The sequence below is a fragment of the Bos taurus genome, chromosome 1 (assembly GCF_002263795.3).
Source record: "Bos taurus isolate L1 Dominette 01449 registration number 42190680 breed Hereford chromosome 1, ARS-UCD2.0, whole genome shotgun sequence".
Lineage (NCBI taxonomy): Eukaryota > Metazoa > Chordata > Mammalia > Artiodactyla > Bovidae > Bos > Bos taurus.
The window spans coordinates 136052915-136076650 of record NC_037328.1 but is presented as its reverse complement, the minus strand read 5'-3'; the positions used below and the strand labels follow the sequence as shown (position 1 = coordinate 136076650).

Here is a 23736-nt window from a genome sequence, read left to right as displayed (position 1 = left end):
GTTACATGTTGAAGTGATAATATTTTGGGTATATTTGATTATTAATAAAATGTATTGTTAAAATTAATTGTATCATGTTTATTAATATATTACTAGCTACTATAAAATTTAAAATTATATACATAAGTTACATTTCTATGAGACAGTACTGATCTAAGTCCTTCCTACAAAAGTAACAATGAAAGCAGAATATAACAGATACCATGATAGAGGTATATGTACCGTGAGAAGAGCTACTCTGAGTGTGGATCACCAGGAGCATCAGCATCACCTGGGAACTTGCTAGAAATAGAGACTCTTGGATCCCAATTCCAAACCTACTGAATCAGGAACTCAGGGAACAGACTAGGCAATGTGTGTGTGTGTGTGTGTGTGTGTGTGTGTGTGTGTATGTGTTTTAAAAAATCTCCAGGTGATTCTAATTTCACCAAATTTTGAAAGGTACTGCCCAAAGGGAATGCAGAGGAATCAGTGACCTGTTCTATTGGAGGAGGAGACTATGTCATCCACAGGATAATAATGGAGAAAATGTAGTTGCAGAGGCCACAAAGAAAATGGCCCAGGCAGTTAGTAAATTTGAAATAAAAATAGGTGAGCTACAGCAATACTCCATCCTGCTCTGCCTGGCTCCTTCAGATGCTGCATTTTCTGCAAATGATGCCCTCCAGCTCTGGCTAGGTTTTTTGGTCTCTGTACCTTTTTAAGCAAAAGTGAGCCAAGAACAAATGGAATTTGAGCTGTCTGCCAGCAGTGAACTTAATTTGCATTTGTAAAGCACAACCTTAGAAAGGTGTGGTTATTATTCCGTGGGTTGTGGATGTGGTGCCAACTGGGCAGCTCAGGTCCTGAAACAGACTGCAAGAGAGAAGCAGCAACTCCTGAGCCAGCCCGTGACAAGAGGGTCAGCCTGTAAATATAGTCCTTTCTGAGAGCACTGTGAGCCAGTGGAGGATTACAGGGTGGTGGTGGCGGGAAATGCAGGGATCCTCCTCCATTAGGAAAAGACTCTACACTTGACTCCATGATTTTGCCCTTTGGATTTATGGTCTTTATTTTCTCCTGTGCTCTTACCAAATGGATGCTTTTCAATTGATAAAGTCCAAATTCTGCCATTAGTCTTCAATGGGGTCATACAGAGGGATGCTAGTCCACAGAAGGCCATGCACGTGGTGTGGGTAGAAACCACTGTGAATGTGCCAAACTCATGCCACATTTCTTTCTAGGGAAGTGGTATGAGAGAGCTGGGAAGAAGGGGCTCCGTGGGGCAGTGTCACAATGGAGGAGGCTGCAGGTACATAACCAACACATCTTTATATGGAAGCCTGTCTCTGCTCTCCCATCATTTTATTTACAGTATGTGTATGCATGCACATATGTTTACATTTCTCTTCTGTAAATACCTAGGAGAAGAACTGCCGAGACATACAGTATGTATATATTTAACTTTGTTAAAAATTGGCAAACTGTTTTCCAAAGTGTTTTATCATTTTACATTTTTGTTTTAAAATTTAATTATGTTGATGGACAGACTGTTTAGATAATGAAGTACATTGGCATGATCCCAAAGTCAAAATGCAGATAATCAATACAGTGAAAAGCCTATCTCCCAGCCTCAACACACCTCTAAGTGAGTGGTACTACCAATTCACTATGGATCTTTCAAGAGATGATTGAAACATTTACAAGCAAACACTTAACCACAGTTTCCTTCTTCATGCTTTACACTGATGGGTGTGTAATGGATACATCTTGCTTTTCTCACTTAATATTAATAATATATCTTGGATACTGAATGAGAACCATTTTCCATAGTGTCTCTTGAGGAACTGTATACCCATAAGGTGCTCTGTAAGAAAAGGGTTCCCAAATTAACTTGGGAAAATGCTGTATACCTCAGCTACCTCTCAGAAATTCACAGTGCCTGTTAGCGTATTAAAGGATCTAAGAAATCCTCTGATTAAAAAGCAGAGTTTCCAAAATATTTGACCCAAGAAGCTTTTTCTTTCCAGAGATACCTCTCTAACATTTTGCACAAGGAGACCTCTGCAGACTACTCTTGGGGAAGCAGTTGTCTACACCAAACTAGTAAACATTTTGGGCTATGTGGACACCCAATTCTGCCATCACTGTGTAGAAACAGACACATACAAGATGTAAATGAATGCATGCTGCTGTAATTCAATAAAACTTTATTTACAAGAAGAGGCAGAAGACTGTAGTTTGCCAACTCCTGCTCTAGAGTAGGGTAGGATCTGAGATGGAAAAATTTCCAGTTAACTTTCTTTTTTTTTTTTTGCCTCACTTGTGGGATCTTGGTTCCTCAATTGAACCCAGGCCCTCAGCAGTGAAAAAGTGGAATCCTAACCACTGGACCGCTAGGGAATTTCCCCAGTTAATTTTTTTAAAACAGTAATTAATTAGTTATTTTTGGCTGTGCTGAGTCTTTAGCACAGCCAAATATCAATAACTTTTTTGATATTTCACACTCAGGAGAAATATCAATAACCTCAGATATGCAGATGACACCACCCTTAGGGCAGAAAGTGAAGAGGAACTAAAAAGCCTCTTGATGAAGGTGAAAGTGGAGAGTGAAAAAGTTGGCTTAAAGCTCAACATTCAGAAAACGAAGATCATGGCATCCGGTCCCATCACTTCATGGGAAATAGATGGGGAAACAGTGGAAACAGTGTCAGACTTTATTTTTATGGGCTCCAAAATCACTACAGATGGTGACTGCAGCCATGAAATTAAAAGACGCTTACTCCTTGGAAGGAAAGTTATGACCAACCTAGATAGCATATTGAAAAGCAGAGACATTACTTTGCCAACAAAGGTCCGTCTAGTCAAGGCTATGGTTTTTCCAGTGGTCATGTATGGATGTGAGAGTTGGACTGTGAAGAAGGCTGAGCACCGAAGAATTGATGCTTTTGAACTGTGGTGTTGGAGAAGACTCTTGAGAGTCCCTTGGACTGCAAGGAGATCCAACCAGTCCATTCTGAAGATCAGCCCTGGGATTTCTTTGGAAGGAATGGTGCTAAAGCTGAGACTCCAGTACTTTGGCCACCTCATGCGAAGAATTGACTCATTGGAAAAGACTCTGATGCTGGGGGGAATTGGGGGCAAGAGGAGAAGAGGATGACAGAGGATGAGATGGCTGTATGGCATCACTGACTCAATGGACGTGAGTCTGGGTGAACTCCGGGAGTTGATGATGGACAGGGAGACCTGGCGTGCTGTGATTCATGGGGTCGCAAAGAGTTGGACACGACTGAGCGACTGAACTGAACTGAACTGAGTCTTTATTGCTGCATGTGGGCTTCCTTTGGCTGTGGTGAGCAGGGACTACTCTCCATTGCTGTGCGTGGGCTTCTCATTGCAGTGCCTTCTCTTGTTGCAGAGCATAGGCTGTAGAGAGTGGGCTCAATAGTTATGGTGCATGGGCTTAGTTGCTCTGCAGGACATGAAATCTTCCCAGACCACGTATTGAACTCATGTCCCCTGCGTTGGCAGGTAAATTCTTACTCACTGGATTACCAGGGAAGTACCTCAGTTCAATTTTTAAAGTGTTTCTTCGATGCCTCCTGTCTGCGTTGCTTTCTTCACATATGTCTTCCTATTCCCTCCCCCACTTCAACTGATCTGCCACTTCAAGGCTTAGAAGATGGGTGAGAAGGGAGGAGAATAGTGGACAAAAGCAAATAAAAAATTACAGGGTTGTGGGGGGGCAGTGGTGAGGGGCACAGTGGAGGGATAAGGGGAATGTAAGGAGGGGAACTGGAGAGAAGGCATCCACAGAAAACAGATCGTCAAATAAGGGACAAATGAACAGCTGCCCAACCTTAAACTCCATCCCTTCCCATTTCTCCCCTCTCCTGTCCACGCCCCTCGAAGCCAAAATGTCCACTGGGAGCACTGGGAAAAGGGCATCCATGCCTCACATTCTCATGATCCACTGATTAAATATGTGTCCAGTGACTGAAGAGAGGCTTCTGAATTCTGGGCTCCAGCAGCTCCATCTGTAAGACCATAGAATCCCTAAGACTCCTTTACAGATTACTCATTCTAGGATTCCATGAAATCTTTGTTGTTCACACTCAAACCATCTGAGGTTGCATCAGCTTGTGGTCAGATTCTGGGAGTGAATTTTATAAGTTATCCTGTGCTAACTGTGCTATCTATCCAGGCAATAGATAGAATATTTACCTAAGGAAATTCAAGCTCTTCTGTTTTAAGTACATTTCATCAAACATAAGAGACAACATACTATTGTTTTATGTCCCAGTAAGAAAGAAAACATACTGCCAATTACACTATAACACAATGCTTTCTTACAATTTTTATTCTATGCTACTGAGGGAGTGCCTTTAGACTTATCTAGACACTTTCATCATGCATCCCTTCACTTACATCATGTGCTACATAATTGCCAACTCTTTTGCAAATATTTCAGCAACAAAACAACCCAGTTTCAACTGTTTTGTAAGGGTCATCTTTCCTTTAGTCCCATTTAGAACTTGACCGTTGCTCTGGTATATGGAATGGAGACCATTCTTAAATGATGAACACTTGTTTCACAAATATCAAATTTCTGCTCTGATGCTCTGCTTCTATGCCCTCTGCACACAACACAACCTTTGGAGGCTGAGCCACAATAAATCTTTTTGAAGAATTTAAGATAGCAATTAAAGATGCTCAGTACCAATGATGCATATGCCTCAAATAGAGATGCTGAGGTAAATAACTTCAGCTGACACTCACCACTTGGGCTGTGATCACTGTCTGACTGACAGGAAAGAAAGGTGTGTGCTTAAACAAAGTCCTACTTTCCTACCGTAGGAGGTAAAGAAAAAACAAAGTGCCTTGAAGCAGCATGTTGTAGCATCTTTCTTTTTTGCAACCATTTCCAAATGCTAAGCAGGGATATTCAGATACTTCGGCTGAATATCTGTGCCATGAAAGTCACCTGGATCAAAACAGGTCTAACCATGGAATTCTTGATATGACCCACAAAAAGTATATCTTCACACTTGCCCTCCCTCCCATGAGCTCAAAAAAAAAAAAAAAAAACTTTGGTTTACTTAATGAATTATGCACTAGAGTGTGAAATGCTGATTGTTTTAAAGGGAGAAAATCAGAATTAAACTAGTTTTTTTTCCCCAAGCATGTGCTTAGCACATATGTCAAAGAAATGTGTAAACGAAAAAGCCGAATTAGAAATTTATATCTGTGTAAAAAATGGTTATATGACATTTAAAGTAAGATCTGACAACTACAACTACAGTTAAGGAGGCTGCTTGGCTCCTTTAAGCCCCTTTCTGAGCTGGGCCTGCCAGGCTCTGTTTGGCGAGGTGGGGGTGCAGGGATCTTGGGAGGTATGGTTATGTGTTGGCATGGCAAAGAAAGCACACACCTTCTCTTGGTGATGGATTTTGTGTCTCTGTCCTGTCTGAGGTTCAGACTCTGGTGTCTCTAACCTTGATCCCCCATTCTCTCCACCTTATGCTGTTTCACAAAAGTGCTGCTAGGATCCACTATCAAAACCCTAATACTTCTATTCTGTACAACTCGTAGTAAACAAGTGTCCTGGCCACGCTCCCCTGAAGATGAGGCTGAGTGACATGATGTTCTGGGTACCAGCTCACCCTCTGTGCTCCTTTAGCATGGTAGGAGTCTGTCAGATGCCTGACCAGGTTTGTTGGGTGCCTCCACGTCAGTCAGCCTCCAGATGTGTCCACAGCTCAGACCCTCACTCAGGCACACACCTGACTGGTGGCTGCCAGTCTCCCGCCACAGACGTGGAGGTCCAAAGTGACAAAACTGTTTCTGACATATGCCTTTCATGCTCTCAGAATGGATTTAAGGTGGTTTACAATGGGATGGGCACAAACACAGCTTTGTAACATAAAAATTGAGACCAACACTTTACCGAAGACTAAAATGAGCTGAAAAGAGGGTGGAAACAAAGACAACAGGGAGAAGCAAGAGTCACCTGTGAAATCCTCAGCTGCTCGCCCTGCCTCCTGTGGTCTCATTGCTAAGCCACCTTAAAGGACACAAGCACACTGGCGTTTCTCCAGAATGTGGAGGAGCCAGATCTGGCAGAAATCACGAGCCTGCCTGATGCCTGTGAAGGAAAGTTTGCAAAGGGGGCTGTATGATTAAAATGGAGAGTAGGCAGGACACAAGACTATTCTTTTTTTCTGACAGGGAACCAGAACATAGCAACTGGGTAGCAGTGAGGTTCTTGGCTCTTAAACTGCCTCCATGTATGTGAGAGGTGATTATTTCTTCCCACTGCACCACCTTTCTCCCAGTTGACATCTCACATCTAGTACTTCTCTGTCAATCTAGGAGCAGGGGGGCAGTAGAGTTGGGGTGACCTCACATGCACACTCTGAGTTAAAAGTCTGTATTTATTGTCAGAGACGAGGAGACTGAACAGGGAAGAAGCAGATCAGCAGTCCTTGGCAAAGGAGTCCTGGCTTTCGGTTCCCTGATGGATAGGATCCTTAGGATGCTTGAAGTTATGCAGGTTCTTGCTATGTCACTGCCCTGGTAGGCTTGGGTCTTGCATCTTCATTTTGAAAGAACTAAGACTAACAATGTATGTGGTTCCATTTAAGGAACTGTTACAAAAACAGGCTCTTCTAACTTTTGAGCCAAAATCAGCATCAGATTGCTTCCCTTAACTTTAATTTCACAAAGGTGGGTGGTAAAGGCAGAATTATCAGTACCCTCATAACCCTTGAACAACATCTTTGTCTCCAACCTCTGGTATTTTAGAAAGAGGTTCTCCCCACCCCCACCCCAGCATGTCATTCTGCTGCTCAAAAATCTAGTTGGCTTCCTTCAGATTAAGGAGGAATTTCAAGATCAAGTCACATAGGTGGTAAGTGGCAGGACTATAACTTGAACTTAGGTTTTCTAACTCTGTTCAAAGTGATGACTTTCCACCACATGAGGATTCCTAAGCTTACTGAAGCTGCTATGTTCTGTTTACGTTTAGTTACCATTTCTGTTAGGTCAATATGAATATCAAGTTGTAAATAAAATGCTCAAAATAGTCACCAGATCATCCATGATGAAATCTCCTTAAAGCATAAGGAGGAGGTAACATTAGCTTTTAAGATGACACCAACTCTGTATTCTAGGATACTTTGGGGGTGCATCTAATAAGTGGTTCTCAACCTTAGCTTCTCACTGGAACCAATGAGATTTTAAGCCACTCCCTGGGTGAATCTAATGTGAAGCCAAGACTGAGAATCAATGATGTAATAAAAGCTGCACACTAAGTCTCCCGCCCCTGGTCTCCATAGCCCATCTTGCTCAATGAAACCTGAGAGGAACTGAGGGGACAGAAACAATGAGGTCTTTGGAATCAGGTATATCCTCATTCACATCCAAGTGTCTTAGGAAAGTGTTTTTCATTGTGTAATCTTGGGCAATTGATCACTCTAAGCCTCATTTCCTCCATATGTAAAATAGAGACTTAAGAAGGTTTGGTGAGGCTTCTTTGTAAAAACACCAAATGAAGGCTGACCCTGGTGCTGTGGGAGGGCCCGGAGGCCCTGGAGGCCCTGGAATAGGAGGCTGTGGTGGCATCCACAGAGACTTTGGCAGTGGTGTCCAGGGCCATTGGGCCAGGGTCAGGGCTGGGGGGCTGGGGTAAACGCCATGGCACTCTTGGAGGTAAGGCCGAGGACAAGGAGTGGCTCCTCAATACCAAGCTGGGCCCTCTGGTCAAGGACATGGAGATCAAGTTCCTGGAGGAGATCTACCTCTTCTCTTTGCCCATCAAGGAATCTGAGATCATTGTCTTTTTCCTGGGGACATCCCTCAAGGACGAGGTTTTGAAGACTATGCCTGTGCAAAAGCAGGTCCGTGCTGGCTAGCGGACCAGGTTCAAGGCATTTGCTGCCACTGGGGATCACAACAGACATGTCAGTTTGGGTGTCAAGTGCTCTAAGAAGGTAGCCACTGCTCTCCTGGTCATAGGGGCCATCATCCTGGCCAAGCTCTCCATTGTCCCATGTGACAATAGGCTACTGGGGAAACAAGATCAGCAAGCCCCACACTGTCCCTTGCAAGGTGACTGGCTGCTGTGGCTCAGTGCTGGTGTACCTCATCCCTGCCCTCAGGGGCACTGGCATCGTCTTGGCCCCTGTGCCCAAGACGCTCCTGATGATGGCTGGCACTGATGACTGTTACACCTCTGCCAGGGGCTGCACCGCCACCCTGGGCAACTCCACTAAGGCCACTTTTGATGCCTTTTCCAACTGATCTCTGGAAAGAGACGGTGTTCCCCAAGTCTCTGTATCAGGAATTCACTGACCGTCTTGTAAGGACCCACACCAGTCTCCATGCAAGGACCCAGGCTCCAGTGGTAGCTACCACGTAATTTTATATGAGAAAAAAAAGTGAATGAAACTGGTTAAAAAAAAAAGAAGGTTTGGTGAGATAATATATGAGAGGGCTTCTCACAGTGTCTGGTACAGTCACTGTGGCTGCTATTATCATAATATTAACTCAGAAGGTTTCTTTTTCCTTCCTAAAGTGTCGTAATCTCTAACCATTGATCAGCCTTCCAATGGGTTCAGAATAAAGCAGCAAGTGAGAACACGGGATGTCCAGAAAAAGCCCACATGCTGGATGTTCAGCAGCTTCTATGGCCTTGACTTTCTGTAACAGGCATGCAAAGGTGGGGTGAGGTCTCAGGGAAGGGCAAGTTGCTGGGGGAGGTTGGAGCCAGTGGGAGAATATCCCCTGGAGACTATGCTTTCTTACAAGCATGTTGAGTTTGAAATAGGCAGGACCCTCTGGGTGACTCAAAATCAGCCCCTCCCCACCATACACGAATGTGAAGTAATGCTGTAAACCAAGGCTGATGTGCAAGCTATTTGTCAGGGATTTGAGTAAAGTAGCACTGGAAGGAAACCTTGTCCTCCAGATGTTCAGCATTTGAGGCAAGAGAGGTCCTTCCTGGACCACGGTGATGCTGGTGGCTTTTCTTACTGCTGTCCCTTTCCACGTACACTCCCCACCTTGATAAAACCTACTGTCAGTATAGATGCTCTACGTCTCTTTTTATCTGATTTGGGAAATATCACAAAAAGAAAATCCTTTTCAATCTCATTTTTGGACTATTTGTTATTTTCTTCCATTTTTTAAATTAAAAAAATTTTTTTTTAATATTTGAAATTTATTTTTTATTTTTTTAAATATAAATTTATTTATTTTAATTGGAAGTTAATTACTTTACAATATTGTATTGGTTTAATTCCATCTTTTACATTTAACCATGTAGAGAATGTTGTGTGTCACTCAGCTCTCTCTTCAAGACTGAGGCTGTCTTCCCCCAGAAAGGAATGTTGGTTGCTCACAGCAGAATCCCTCCCCTGGAATTTCCCTGGCCAAAGGAAGGCACAAAAGGCTATATGATTCCATTTGTATATAATAACACACATTTCATTTTTTAAGCTGAAGTATAGTTGATTTACAATGTAACCACTGGTTTGTTTCCTATGTGAATCAGTTTGTTTTGCATATACATTAATTTGTATTATTTTTTAGATTTCACATGTAAGTGATAATCATATAGTATTTGTCTTTCTTACTTCAGTAAGCATAATATTCTCTAGGCCGACCCACTTTGCTGAAAATGGCAGAACTCCATTTTTTAATGATTGAGTAATGTTTCATTACGTGTGTGTTTATGTATGTATGTGTATGTATCTCTGTCTCTCATATCTTTCTTATCCATTCATCTGTTGATGGACCTTTGGGTTGCTTCCATATCTTGTCGATTGTAAATAATGCTGCTATGAACATTGGTGTGCATGTATCTTTTCAAATTAATGTTTTTGTTTTCTTTGGATGTATACCCAGGAGTGGAATTGTTAGACCACATGCCAGTTTTATTTATAGTGTTTTGAAGACCTTCCATACACTTTTCTACTGTGGCTGTACCAATTTACATTTCCACCAACAGCATACAAAGATTCTCTTTTTTTCACATCCTCTCCTTGCTTGTAATCTGTAGACTTTTTGATAATAGCCATTCTCATAGGTGTGAGGTGCTATCTTGTTGTTTTGATTTACTTTTCTCAACAATTAGCAATGCTGAGCATCTTTTCATGGGTCTGTAGCCATCTGTCGGAGAAGGCAATGGCAACCCATTCCAGTACTCTTGCCTGGAAAATCCCATTGGTGGAGGAGCCTGGTAGGCTGCGGTCCATGGGGTCGCTAAGAGTTGGACACGACTGAGCGACTTCACTTTCACTTTTCACTTTCATGCACTGGAGAAGGAAATGGCAGCCCACTCCAGTGTTCTTGCCTGGAGAATCCCAGGGACGGGGGAGCCTGGTGGGCTGCTGTCTAGGGTCACACAGAGTCGGACACGACTGAAGTGACTTAGCAGCAGCAGCAGCAGCAGTAGCCATCTGTATATCTTATTCAAAAAATGTCTATTCTGTCCGTTTTTTGATTGGGTTTTTGTTCTTTTGATATTGAGTAATAATGACTGTTTACATATTTTGGATATTAATTCCTTGTTGGCCATATCATTTATTCCCATTCTGTAGGTTGTCTTTTTGTTTTTGCTGACAGTTTCCTTTGCTGTGCAAACATTCTTAAGTTTAATTAGGCTCCGTTTATTTTTGCTTTTATTTCTTTTGCCTTAAGACAGTCAAAAGTATTGCTATGATTTATGTCAATGAATATGCTGCCTATGTTCTCTCATAGGAAGGAGTTTAATGGTTTCAGGTGTCACCGTGAGGTCTTTAATCAATTTTGAGTTGATTTTTGTATATGGTATAAAGTAAGTTCTAATCTCATTGCTTTACATTTAACTGTCCAGTTTTCCCAGTACTACTTGTTGAAAAGACTGTCTTTTCTTCATTGCATATTCTTGCCTCCACTGTTGTAGATTAATTGACCATATGTGTGTGGGGTTATTTCTGGGCTCTCTATTCCATTCCATTGGTCTGTGTATTTGTGCCAGTACTATGCTATTTTGATTACTGTAGCCTTGCAGTATAGTCTGAGGTCTGGGTGGGTAATATCTCCAGTTTTTTCCTTCTTATTTAAGACTGCTTTGTCAGTTTGGGATCTTTTGGTTGTTCCACATGGATTTTAGGATTATTTTCTAGTTCTGTGAAAAATGTCATGGGTATTTTGGTAGGGATTGCATTGAACCTCTAGATTGCCTTGGGTAGTATAGTCATTTTAACAATATTAATTCTTCCAATCCAAGAGTATGGGATATCTTTCCATTTCCTTGTATCATCTTCAGTTTCCTTCAACAATGTTTTATAGTTTTCAGAGTATAGGTCTTTCACCTCCTTGGTTAAGTTTATTCCTCGGTATTTTATTCCTGTTGATGTGATTTTAAACAGGATTTTTTTTTTAATCCCCCACTGATAGTTGATTGAGAAATGTAATGGATTTTTCTAATCTTGTAGCTTGCTATCTTGATGAATTCATTTATTCTAATACTTTTTGTGTGGAGACTTTAGGGTTTTCTATATAGAGTACCATGTCATCTGCAAACAGTGACAGTTTTACTTCTTCCCTTCCAATTTGGATTCCTTTTTTTTCTGTTTCTCATATAATTGCTGTGGCTACGACTTCCAATATAACATTAAGTATAGGCAGCAAGAGTAGAGATCCTTATCTTGTTCTTGGATAAAAGTAAGGAAAAGTAAAAGCTGTCAGCTTTTCCCCATTGAGTATGATGCTGGCTATGGGTTTGTCATAAATGGTCTTTATTATGTTAAGATGTGTTCCCTCTATACCCACTTTGATGAGGGGTTTTTTTTTTTGTCATGAATGGATGTTGAATTTTGTGAAATGCTTCTTCTGTGACTATTGAGATGATCATGTAATTTTTAATCCTTCCTTTTATTAATGTAGTATATCACATTGATTTTCAAATGTTGAGACATCCTTGTGCCCTTGGAATAAATTCTACTTGGCTCATGGTATATGATACTTTTTATATATTGCTGGATTTAGTTTGCTAATATTTTTTTGAGAATTTTTGCATTTATATTCATCATAGATATTGGCCTACAATTGTATTTTCCTTGTAGTATCTGTCTGGTTTTGGTATCAGGGAAACGGTGGCTTCATAGAATGAATCTGAAAGTGTCCTATCTTCTCCAATTTTTAAAAATAGTTTGAGCAAGATAGGTATTAGTTCTTCTTTACATGGTTCGTAAGATTCCCCTATGAAGTCACCTGATCCTGAACTTTTGTTTTCTGGAAACTTTTTAAAAAAATAACAAATTCAATTTCACTACTTGTGATTAGTCTGTTCAAATTATCTATTTCTTCTTGATTACATCTTGGCAGGCTGTATGTTTCTAAAAATCTGTCCATTTCTTCTACGTTGTCCAATTTGTTGGCATACAACTGTTCATAGTATTTTTCTCTTTTTTTTATTTTATTTTATTTTTAAACTTTACATAATTGTATTAGTTTTGCCAAATATCAAAATGAATCCGCCACAGGTATACATGTGTTCCCCATCCTGAACCCTCCTATGGTTTTTTTTTGTATCTCTGTGGCATAAATTATTATTTCTCCTCTTTCATTTCTTATTTTGCTTATTTTAGCCCTCTTTTCTCCTTGGTGAGCCTGGTTAAAATTCACCAGTTTCATTTTTTTTTTTTTTTAACAAAACAAAACTGTTCTTGGTTTCCTTGATCTTTTCCTATATATTTTTATTTGTATTTTATTTATTTCCTCTCTGATCTTTATTTTCTTTCTTTGGCCAATTTTGAGCTTTGTTCATTTTCCTAATTCTTTTAGGTGGTAAATTAGGTTGTTTGAGACTTTTCTTGTTTCCTAAGGAAGGCCTGTATTGCTATAAACTTCTCTCTTGGGACTCTTTTGCTTCATCCCATTAATTTTGAAGTGTTGTGTTTCCATTTTTCACTTGCCTTAAATAGTTTTCTAATTCCCCCTTTGATTTCTTCATCAACCCACTGGTTTTTCAAGCAGTATATTGTTTAGTTATCACATTTCTCATTTTCCCATTTTTCTTTCTGTAGTCGATTTCTGGTTTCATACCATTGTAGTTGGGAAAAATGCTTGATATAATTTCTATTCTCTTAAATTTGTTGAGACTTGTTTTGTGGTCTAGCCTGTAATCTCTTCTGGAGGACATTCCATGTGTACTTGAAAAGAATGTGTATTCTGCTGTTTTTGGATGGAATATCCTATGATCTGGTCTATTCTGTCTTAGAGTCCTGGTCTATTATGTCATTTAAAGCCATTAGTGCCTTACTGATTTTATTAAAGTCTCTTACTATTATTATATCATTGCTCATTTCTCTCTTTATGAATGTTAGTATTTGCTTTATATATTTAGGTGCTTCTGTTTTGGGTGCATATGTGTTAGTGAGTATAATATCCTCTTCCCTTTATCATTATATAGTGTCCCTCTTTGTGTTTGTTATAGCCTTTATTTTAAAGTCTACTTTGTCTGACATGAGTATTGCTACCCTCATTTTCTTGTCATTTCTATTTGGATGTGGTACTGTTTCCTGTCCTCTCATTTTCAATCTGTGTGTGTGTTTAGCCCTGAAGTAAGTCTCTTGTAGGGAGCATATTGAAAGGTCCTTTTTTAAAATCCAATCAGCGAACACTCACACTTTAAATGTGCAGTATACCTCTGTTAGTCACTACTCTAACCAAGATATAGAACCTCTCTATACCCTAAGAAACTTGATACTCCTTTTCAGCCAATATTCCCCTCTCAGAATAACAATTTGTTCTGATTTCTACCACTAGAGATTAGTTTTGTCTGTTTTGAACCTCATATAAATAAAATAATTATTTATTAATTTTTTGTATGTTGACTTTATAACTATTAGTTAGGTCAGTGGCTCAGTCATGTCTGACTCTTTGTGACCCCATGAACTGCAGTGGGCCAGGCCTCCCTGTCCATCACCAACTCCCAGAGCCCACCCAAACCCATGTCCATCGAGATGGTGATACCATCCAACCATCTCATCTTCTGTCGTCCCATTCTCCTCCTGCTCTCAATCTTTCCCAGCATCAGGGTCTTTTCAAATGAGTCAGCTCTTCGCACCAGGTGGCCGAAGTACTGGAGTTTCAGCTTCAGCACCAGTCCTTCCAATGAACACCCAGGACCGGTCTCTTTCAGGATGGACTGATTGGATCTCCTTGTAGTCCAAGGGACTCTCAAGAGTCTTCTCCAACACCACAGTTCAAAAGCATCAATTCTTCAGCGCTCAGCTTTCTTTATAGTCCAATTCTCACATCCATACATGACCACTGGGAAAACCATAGCCTTGACTAGATGGACCTTTGTTGACAAAGTAATGTCTCTGCTTTTTAATATGTTGTCTAGGTTGGTCATAACTTTCCTTCCAAGGAGTAAGCGTCCTTTAATTTCATGGCTGCAGTCACCATCTGCAGTGATTTTGGAGCCCAAAAAAATGAAGTCAGCCACTGTTTCCACTGTTTCCCCATCTATTTGCTATGAAGGGATGGGACCAGATGCCATGATCTTCGTTTTCTGAATTTGAGCTTTAAGCCAACTTTTTCAGTGTCCTCTTTCACTTTCATCAAGAGGCTCTTTAGTTCTTCTTCACTTTCTGCCATAAGGGTGGTGTCATCTGCATATCTGAGGTTACTGATATTTCTCCCGGCAATCTTGATTCCAGGAAGCAATCTTGTGCTTCCTCCAGCCCAGCATTTCTCATAATGTACTCTGCATATAAGTTAAATAAGCAGGGTGACAATATACATCCTCGATGTACTGCTTTTCCTATTTGGAACCAGTCTGTTGTTCCATTTCCAGTTCTAACTGTTGCTTCCTGACCTGCATACAGGTTTCTCAAGAGGGACGTCAGGTGATCTGGTATGCCCATCTCTTTCAGAATTTCCCACAGTTTATTGTGATCCACACAGTCAAAGGCTTTGGCATAGTCAACAAAGCAGAAATAGATGTTTTTCTGGAACTCTCTTGCTTTTTCAGTGATCAGCGGATGTTGGCAATTTGATCTGATAGAATGTGGTCCACTGGAGAAGGGAATGGCAAATGACGCCAGAGGATGAGATGGCTGGATGGCATCACTGACTCAATGGACGTGAGTCTGAGTGAACTCCGGGAGTTGGTGATGGACAGGGAGGCCTGGTGTGCTGCGATTCATGGGGTCGCAAAGAGTCGGACACGACTGAGTGACTGATCTGATCTGATCTGATCTGAATGAGACATAAGCTTTGGTTTCCATGCAGCCTGCTTCCTTGGTCAAGAGTATTTATATTACACATGTAGCATGTATATAAACTGATCCCCCAGTTGGAATTTGAACAGGTTAGAAAAAACTATGTGTTCAGGCTGTTAGTCTCCCTGACCATTTCCCCTCCAAACTCCACACTCTCTGTGAGAACACTTTAAATGGTGAGAAGCAGGGGGGATAGATAGATGTGACAATAGTTACTCCCCTCTGTAAGTGGGCTCCAAAATGCATCTGTGGACACATGATCTAACGCCAAGGCTCTGGGAAAGTTGCCTGCAAACCTCCCTTCAGCTAACTTTCCTTCCAGGACACACTCTCACATTGTCCCTGCTGTCTTACCTCCGTGGAACGTTTTTTTAAATCTCAGGCTAGATTTTTGTTTTGGGTTTTTGTTGTTGTTGTTGTTGTTGTTGTTTTCTCCCCATAATTTTTATTTATTTATTTTTGGCTGCACTGTCTCTTCGTTGCTATGTGCAGGCTTTTCTCTAGTTGCGGTGAGCCAGGACTACTCTTTGTTGCAGTATTCAGGCTTCTCATTGCAATAGCTTCTCTTGTTGCAGAGCACAGGCTCTAGAGCACAGGCTTAGTAGTCATGGCACACAGGCCTAGTTGCTCTGCGGCATGTGGAATCTTCCTGGACCAGGGATCGAACCCATGTCCGCTGCATTGGCTGATGGATTCTTATCCACTACACCATCAGAGAAGTCCCAGAGTAGTTTTGAACCTAACAGAAAAATTGCAGAGTAAAACAGAGAGATTCTATATAGCCTGCAGCCAGTTCCCACTGTAATCAGTGTCTTACAATACTGGTGTACATCTGTCACAATTAATGAGACAGTATTGATACATTATTATTAACTGAAGTCCAAACTTTTACTCACATCTCCTTCATTTCCCCCCAGTGTCCTTCTTCTGTTCCAGGAACCCAGCCAGGATTCCACATTACGTTTAGTTGTCGTGTCTCCTTAGACACCATTCGGCTGTGAGTTTCTCAGACTTTCCTTATTTTTGATGACCTTGGTGAGGAGTACTGGTCAGATATTTTGTAGCATGTCCCTCATTTGGGATTTTCAGATGTTTTTCTTATCATTAGACCTGGGATATAGGTTTGGGAAAGGAGAGCTACAGAGGTAAAGTGCTGTCTTCATATCCAGGGTGCATATTATCACCATGACCTTGATCACTTGGCTGAGGTAGTGTCTGTCAGGTCCTCTACTGTAAAGCATAGAACATTTTTATGAGTCTTTTGCTTTTAGTTTAGGAGAGTACAAAGCAGTCTGGACTGATGCAGTTGTGTTCTTTCCCATGGTGTCAGCGAGATGTTTCCTGAATATTAACGATCCTGTTCTTTTATTAGAAACTGAGCTGACCTTTTCATTCCTCTAACTTTGACTCCTGTTGTTTGGAGAAGGCCTTTGAGAAAACATCTTTGATGTGTAGGTTTGTTCCCCTGTCACAGATTATTCTCTTCCCTTCCAGAATGACAGCCCCTTGAAGCAAATGGTCATGTATGTCTTCAATATGTAGGCACCATATATACATACATATACTCTTTGAACTCATGTCTTCAATGAGTGGTCACCTTATGCTAGCCTCCACCTCATTCCATCTGTGCCCTGGTCCACAAGGTACCTAGATGCCAGGAACTTCATGCCCCTGTTAGTACGCATTTGTTCCTTCCTTTCTTTGATGTTAAGTTAAAGTATTAGTCACTCAGTCGTGTTTGACTCTGTGACACTATGGACTGTAGCCTGCCAGGCTCCTCTGTCCATGGAATTCTCCAGGCAAGAATACTGGAGTGGGTAACCATTCCCTTCTCCGGAGGCGGGGGGGGGGGGGGGGTATTGTAACTATAGATTAGAGAAATCATGATGCTGAAGAAGGAGCCCAGAAGTGAGCTATTTCCCTTTCCTTGCATCTGGGCAGGAGACAAAAGTAAGGGACCCACGACAAGATCAGCTTGTTGAGCCCCAGCACTTAAAACCCCTGATGTTTAAATCCAGGAGTTTTTTAATGAAAGAACTTTAATTTCACTTCTACAAAGATAATATTCAAGTTATTATTACTGCCTAACAAACTGCCTCAAAACTTCAACATTAATCATTCATTTGCTCATAAATCTAGTTAGGGGGCATCACTTGTCTCTACTGTACCTGGACTCAGCTGGGGTAGCCCACATAGGGTTGAGGATGACTCACTGCCCTGGCTGGCAGTAGTCAGTCGGTGCTGACTTCATCTAGAAGTTCAAGCTGGGACTGAAGGCCAGGGCCTCAGCCCCTTTCCAGATGGGCTCCTTCATGGACTGCTCAGGCTTCCTCACAGCATGGTGGCTGACTTCTGAGAGGAATACCCAAGAGTAAGGACTCGGAGGAAGCAATACCATCTCTTATAACCTGGCCTCAGAAATCATGTAGCATCACTTCAGCCATAGTCACAAACCCACCCAGATTCCAGGGAATGGAACAGACTTCACCTTTCAGTAGGAGTGCTGAAGTCACATTTAGGAAGAGAAAGCTGGTTGGGGTGTGTTACAGTGGTTATTTTTGGAAAATAAAAGCTGGCTAGTGATTGATTTAGAAGAGTTTTCTTTTTTCCCAGTTTTATTTCAATATAATTGACATATAACATTGTATTACATCATAATGATTTAAAATGTGAATATATTGTGGAATGATTACTGCAATAAGTTTAGTTAACATCAATCACCCCACATAGTTACAAATTTTTATATGATGAGAACTTTTAAGATTTAGTCTCTTGAAAGAGAAAGTGCGTGAAAGTGCATAATTTTTTTTACATGATGAGAATATTTATGAAATGCACATATGTAACATTTATGAAAACGTACACATGTAAAGTGACCTATAATCCCCCTCAACAGAAAACTGGATTAAAGATTTACTGCACATGGGCCCCCTCCCCCATCAGAACAAGACCCAGTTTCCCCATCAGTCAGACTCTCCCATCAGGAAGCTTCCATAAGCCTCATCCTTATCTATCAGAGGGCAGACAGAATGAAAACTACAATCACAGAAAACTAACCAAACTGATCACATGGACCACAGCCTTGTCTAGCTCAGTGAAACTATGAGCCATGCCATGTAGGGCCACCTAAGATGGACGGGTGATAGCAGAGGGTTCTGACAAAACGTGGTTCACTGGAGAAGGGAATGGCAATCCACTTCAATATTCTAGCTTTGAAAACCCTATGAACAGTATGAAAAGGCAAAAAGGTATGACACTGAAAGATGAACTCTCTAGGTCAATAGGTGCCCAATAGGCTACTGGAGAAGAGTGGAGAAATAACTCCAGAAAGAATGAAGAGACAGAGTCAAAGAGAAAACAGTGCCCAGTTGTGGATGTGATATGTGGTGGAAGTAAAGTCCAATGCTGTAAAGAACAATATTGCATAGGAACCTGGAATGTTAGCTCTGTGAATCAAGGCAAATTGAAAGTGGTCAAACAGGAGAGGGAAAGAGTGAACATTGACATTTTAGGAATCAGTGAACTAGAATGGACTGGAATAGGTAAATTTAACTCAGATGACCATTACATCTACTACTTGGGCAAGAATCCCTTAGAAGTGGAGTAGCCATCACAGTCAACAAAAGAGTCCAAAATGCCATACTTGGATGAAATCTCAAAAATGACAGAATGATCTCTGTTCGTTTCCGAGGTAAACCATTCAATATCACAGTAATCCAAATCTATGCCCTGACCAGTAGTGCTGAAGAAGCTGAAGCTGAATGGTTCGTGAAGACCTACATGACCTTCTAGAACTAACACCCAAAAAAGATGTCCTCTTCCTTATAGGGAACTGGAATGCAAAAGTAGGAAGTCAAGAGCTACCTGGAGTAACAGGCAAATTTGGCCTTGGAGTACAAAATTAAGCAGGTCAAAGTGAACAGAGTTTTGCCAGGAGAATGCACTGGTTATAGCAAACACCCTCTTCCAACAACACAAGAGAAGACTCTACACATGGACATCACCAGATGTCAATACTGAAATCTAATTGATTATATTCTTTGCAGCCAAAGATGAAGAAGTTCTATACAGACAGCAAAAACAAGTCCAGGAGCTGACTGTGGCTCAGATCATGAACTCCTTATTGCCAAATTCAGACTTAAATTGAAGAAAGTAGGGAAAACCACTATACCATTCAGGTATGACCTAAATCAAATCTCTTATGATTATACAGTGGAAGTGACAGACACATTCAAAGGATTAGATCTGATACAGTGCCTGAAGAACTAGGACAGAGGTTTGTGACATTGTACAGGAGGCAGTGATCAAGACCATCCTCAAGAAAAAGAAATGCAAAAAGGCAAAATGGTTGTCTGAGGAGGCCTTACAAATAGCTGTGAAAAGAAGAGAAGCTAAAGGCAAGGGAGAAAAGGAAAGATATACCCATTTGAATGCAGAGTTCCAAAGAATAGCAAGAAGAGATAGAAAGCCTTCCTTAGTAATTGATGCAAAGAAATAGAGTAAAACAATAGAATGGGAAAGACTACAGATCTCTTCAAGAAAATTACAGATACCAAGGGAACACGTCATGCAAAGATGAGCACAATAAAGGACAAAAACAGTATGGACCTAACAGAAGCCAAAAATATTAAGAAGAGGTGGAAAGAATATACAGAAGAACTAAACAAAAAATATCTTCATGACCCAGATTACCACGATGGCATGATCACTCATCCAGAGCCAGACATCCTGGAATGTGAAATCAAGTGGGCTTTAGGAAACATCACTATGGTGGAGGTCATAGAATTCCAGTTGAGCTATTTCAAATCCTAAAGGATGATACTGTGAAAGTGCACTCAATATGCCAGCAAATTTGGAAAACTCAGCAGTGGCAACAGGACTGGAAAAGGTCAGTTTTCATTCCAATCCCAAAGAAAGGCAATGCCAAAGAATGCTCAAACTACCACACAATTGCACTCATCTCACATGCTAGCAAAGAAATGCTCAAAATTCTCCAAGCCAAGCTTCAACAGTACATGAACCAAGAAATTCCAGATGTTCACGCTGGATTTAGAAAAGGCAGAGGTACCAGACATCAAATTGCCAACATCTGTTGGATCATCGAAAAAGCAAGAAAGTTCCAGAAAAAAATCTTCTTTCGCTTTATTGACTACAACGAAGCCTTTGAGTGTGTGGATCACAACAAACTGGAATATTCTGAAGGAGATGGGAATACCAGACCACATGACCTGCCTCCTGAGAAATCTGTAGGCAGGTCAAGAAGTAGCAGTTAGAACCGGACATGGAACAACAGACTCGTTCCAAATTGGGAAAGGAGTACATTAAGGCTGTATATTGTCACCCTGCTTATTTAACTTATATGCAGAGTACATCATGTGAAATGCCAGGCTGGATGAAGCACAAGCTGTAATGAAGATTGCTGGGAGAAATATCAATAACCTCAGATACACAGATGACACCACCCTTATGGCAGAAAGCGAAGAACTAAGGAGCCTCTTGATGAAAATGAAAAAGAAGAGTGAAAAAGTTGACTTAAAGCTCAACATTCAGAAAACTAAGATCATGGCATCCAGTTCCATTACTTCATGGCAAATAGATGGTGAAACAATGGAAACAGTGAAAGACTTTATTGTTTTGGACTCCAAAATCACTGCAGATGGTTACTGAAGCCATGAAATTAAAAGATGCTTGCTCCTTGGAAGAAAAGCTATGACCAACCTAGGCAGCATATTAAAAAGCAGAGACATTACTTTATCAACAAAGGTCCATCTACTCAAAGCTATGGTTTTTCCCATAGTCATGTATGGATGTGAGAATTGGACTATAAAGAAAGCTGAGTGCCGAAGAATTGATGCTTTTGAACTGTGGTGTTGGAGAAGACTCATGAGAGTCCCTTAGACTGCATGGAGATCCAACCAGTCAATCCTAAAAGAAATAAGTCCTGAATATTCATTGGAAGGACTGATGCTGAAACTGATACTCTAATACTTTGGCCAACTAATGTGAAGAACTGACTCATTGGGAAAGACCCTGATGCTGGAAAAGATTGAAGGCAGGAGGAGAAGGGGACAACAGAGGATGAGATGGTTGGATGGCATCACCGACGCAATGGACATGAGTTTGAGAAAGCTCCGAAAGTTGGTGATGAACAGGAAGCCTGTCATGCTACAGTCCATGGGGTCACAAAAGAGTCAGACACGGCTGAATGACTGAACTGTACTGAACACTTAAGATTTACTCTCTTAACAACTTTCAAATGTACAATAAGTACTGTAGCCCACTAGCCTCCTCTGTCTGTGAGATTTTCCAGGAAAGAATACTGGAGTGGGTAACCATTCCCTTCTCCATGGATTATGAACTATAGATACTATGCTATACATTATACCCAAAATTTATTTACTATAACTGGAATTTTGCCTGCCTTCCCCCATTTCCCCTGTTCTCTGTTCCCCACCTATGGTAACCACCAACGTGTTCTGTATTTCTTTGAGTTTAATTTTTATTTTATTATAATTTTATTTATTTATTTTTGGCTGTGCTGGGTCTGCATCACTGTACGGGCTTTTCCCTAGTTTGCGGTGAGCAGGGGCTACTCTCTAGTTGCCATGCATGGGCCTCAGTAGTTGCGGAGCATGGGCTCAGTAATTACGGTTCCCAGGCTCTAGAGCATAGGCTCAACAGTTGTAGCACACAGGCTTAGCTGCATGTGGGATTTTCCTAGACCAGGGTTCAAACCTGCGTCACCTGCATTGGCAGGCAGATTCTTTACCACTGAGCCACTAGGAAAGCCCTGATTTTTATTTTAGATTCCACACATAAGTGAGATCATATGGTACTGGTCTTTCTCTGTCGGACTTATTTCGGTTAGCATAATGCCCTCAAGGTCCATCCATGTTGTTGCAAATAGCAGCATTTACTTCTTTTTGTGGCTGAGTAATCTTGTGTGTGTGTGTGTGTGTGTGTGTGTGTGTGTGTGTGTGTAATACTACACTTCCTTTATCCATTCATCCATTAGTAGACACTGTGGTTGTTTCCATGTCTTGGCTATTGTACATAAGGCTGGAGTGAACTTGGACGTGCAAATATCTCTTCAAGATAGTGATTTTTGTTCCCTTCAGATATGTACTCAGAAGTGGAATTGCTAGATAATATATTAGTTCCATTTTAATATTTTGAGAAAACTCCATCCTATTTCCCATGTGGGCTCTAACCAGTTTACATTCCCACCAACAGTGCACAAAGATTCCCTTTTTTCCACATCCGTAAAACACTTGTTATCTCTTATCCTTTTGATTATAGTCATTCTAACGGGTGTGAAGAGATATTTCATTTGTTTTTTTATTGTGATTTTGATTTGTGTTTCTCTGATGATTAGTGATACTGAGTGCCTTTTCACATACCTGTTGACCATCTGAATGTCTTCTTTGGAAAAATGTCTATTCAGACCCTCCAAGCATTTTTTTTATCGGATTATTTGGAGTTTTTTGCTAATTGAGTTGTATTGAGTTCTTATATTTTGGATATTTAGGAGAGTTTCTCATTCTTCAGCAAAGATTTGTTGTGGCTAAGGTACCTAAGGTATTGACCAACTTAGATAGCATATTCAAAAGCAGAGACATTAATTTGCCAACAAAGGTCCGTCTAGTCAAGGCTATGGTTTTTCCTGTGGTCATGTATGGATGTGAGAGTTGGACTGTGAAGAAGGCTGAGCACCGAAGAATTGATGCTTTTGAACTGTAGTGTTGGAGAAGACTCTTGAGAGTCCCTTGGACTGCAAGGAGATCCAACCAGTCCATTCTGAAGGAGATCAGCCCTGGGATTTCTTTGGAGGGAATGATGCTGAAGCTGAAACTCCAGTACTTTGGCCACCTCATTCGAAGAGCTGACTCATTGGAAAAGACTCTGATGCTGGGAGGGATTGGGGGCAGGAGGAGAAGGGGACGACAGAGGATGAGATGGCTGGATGGCATCACTGACTCAATGGACATGAGTCTGAGTGAACTCCGGGAGTTGGTGATGGACAGCGAGGCCTGGCATGATGCGATTCATGGGGTCACAAAGAGCTGGACACGACTAAGCGATTGAACTGAACTGAACTGAAGGTACTGGACTAGATATGGGGAAATATCATTGATGCAGACACAGTCTCTGCACTCTGGCAGCTTAGAGTTCAGACAGTGGGCATTTGAAACAGGACACTGGGCATTTCCATTTAGAGAGATGGGGGTTGGATCAGTGGTAGGAATGGTGGTTACAGGCACACAGGAGGGGCTTCTAGCAATGGCTTCAAGACCCAAGAGGAGTTCTAGTTAGAAAATGCTTGTCCCCAAATAAACTGAGTGACTAAGGCAGAGGAGCAAAAGCTGAAGATGAAAGGTGGTGTGGTTGCCGAGTGTTTCTGCTTGGAGGGAAATGTTTGTTTTGTAGCTGCGGTCATCATAGCTCCTACTATTGTTATATCATTGCCTGTCTTCATAAA

General features: G+C 41.2%; 1 protein-coding gene and 1 pseudogene across 9 annotated transcripts in view; both read left to right on the top strand.

The window, feature by feature from the left end:
• Positions 1-23736, top strand: part of TMEM108 (transmembrane protein 108) — a 387669-nt gene that overhangs the window by 342281 nt on the left and 21652 nt on the right.
• On the top strand, positions 7290-8403 carry LOC613631 (small ribosomal subunit protein uS5-like; annotated as a pseudogene).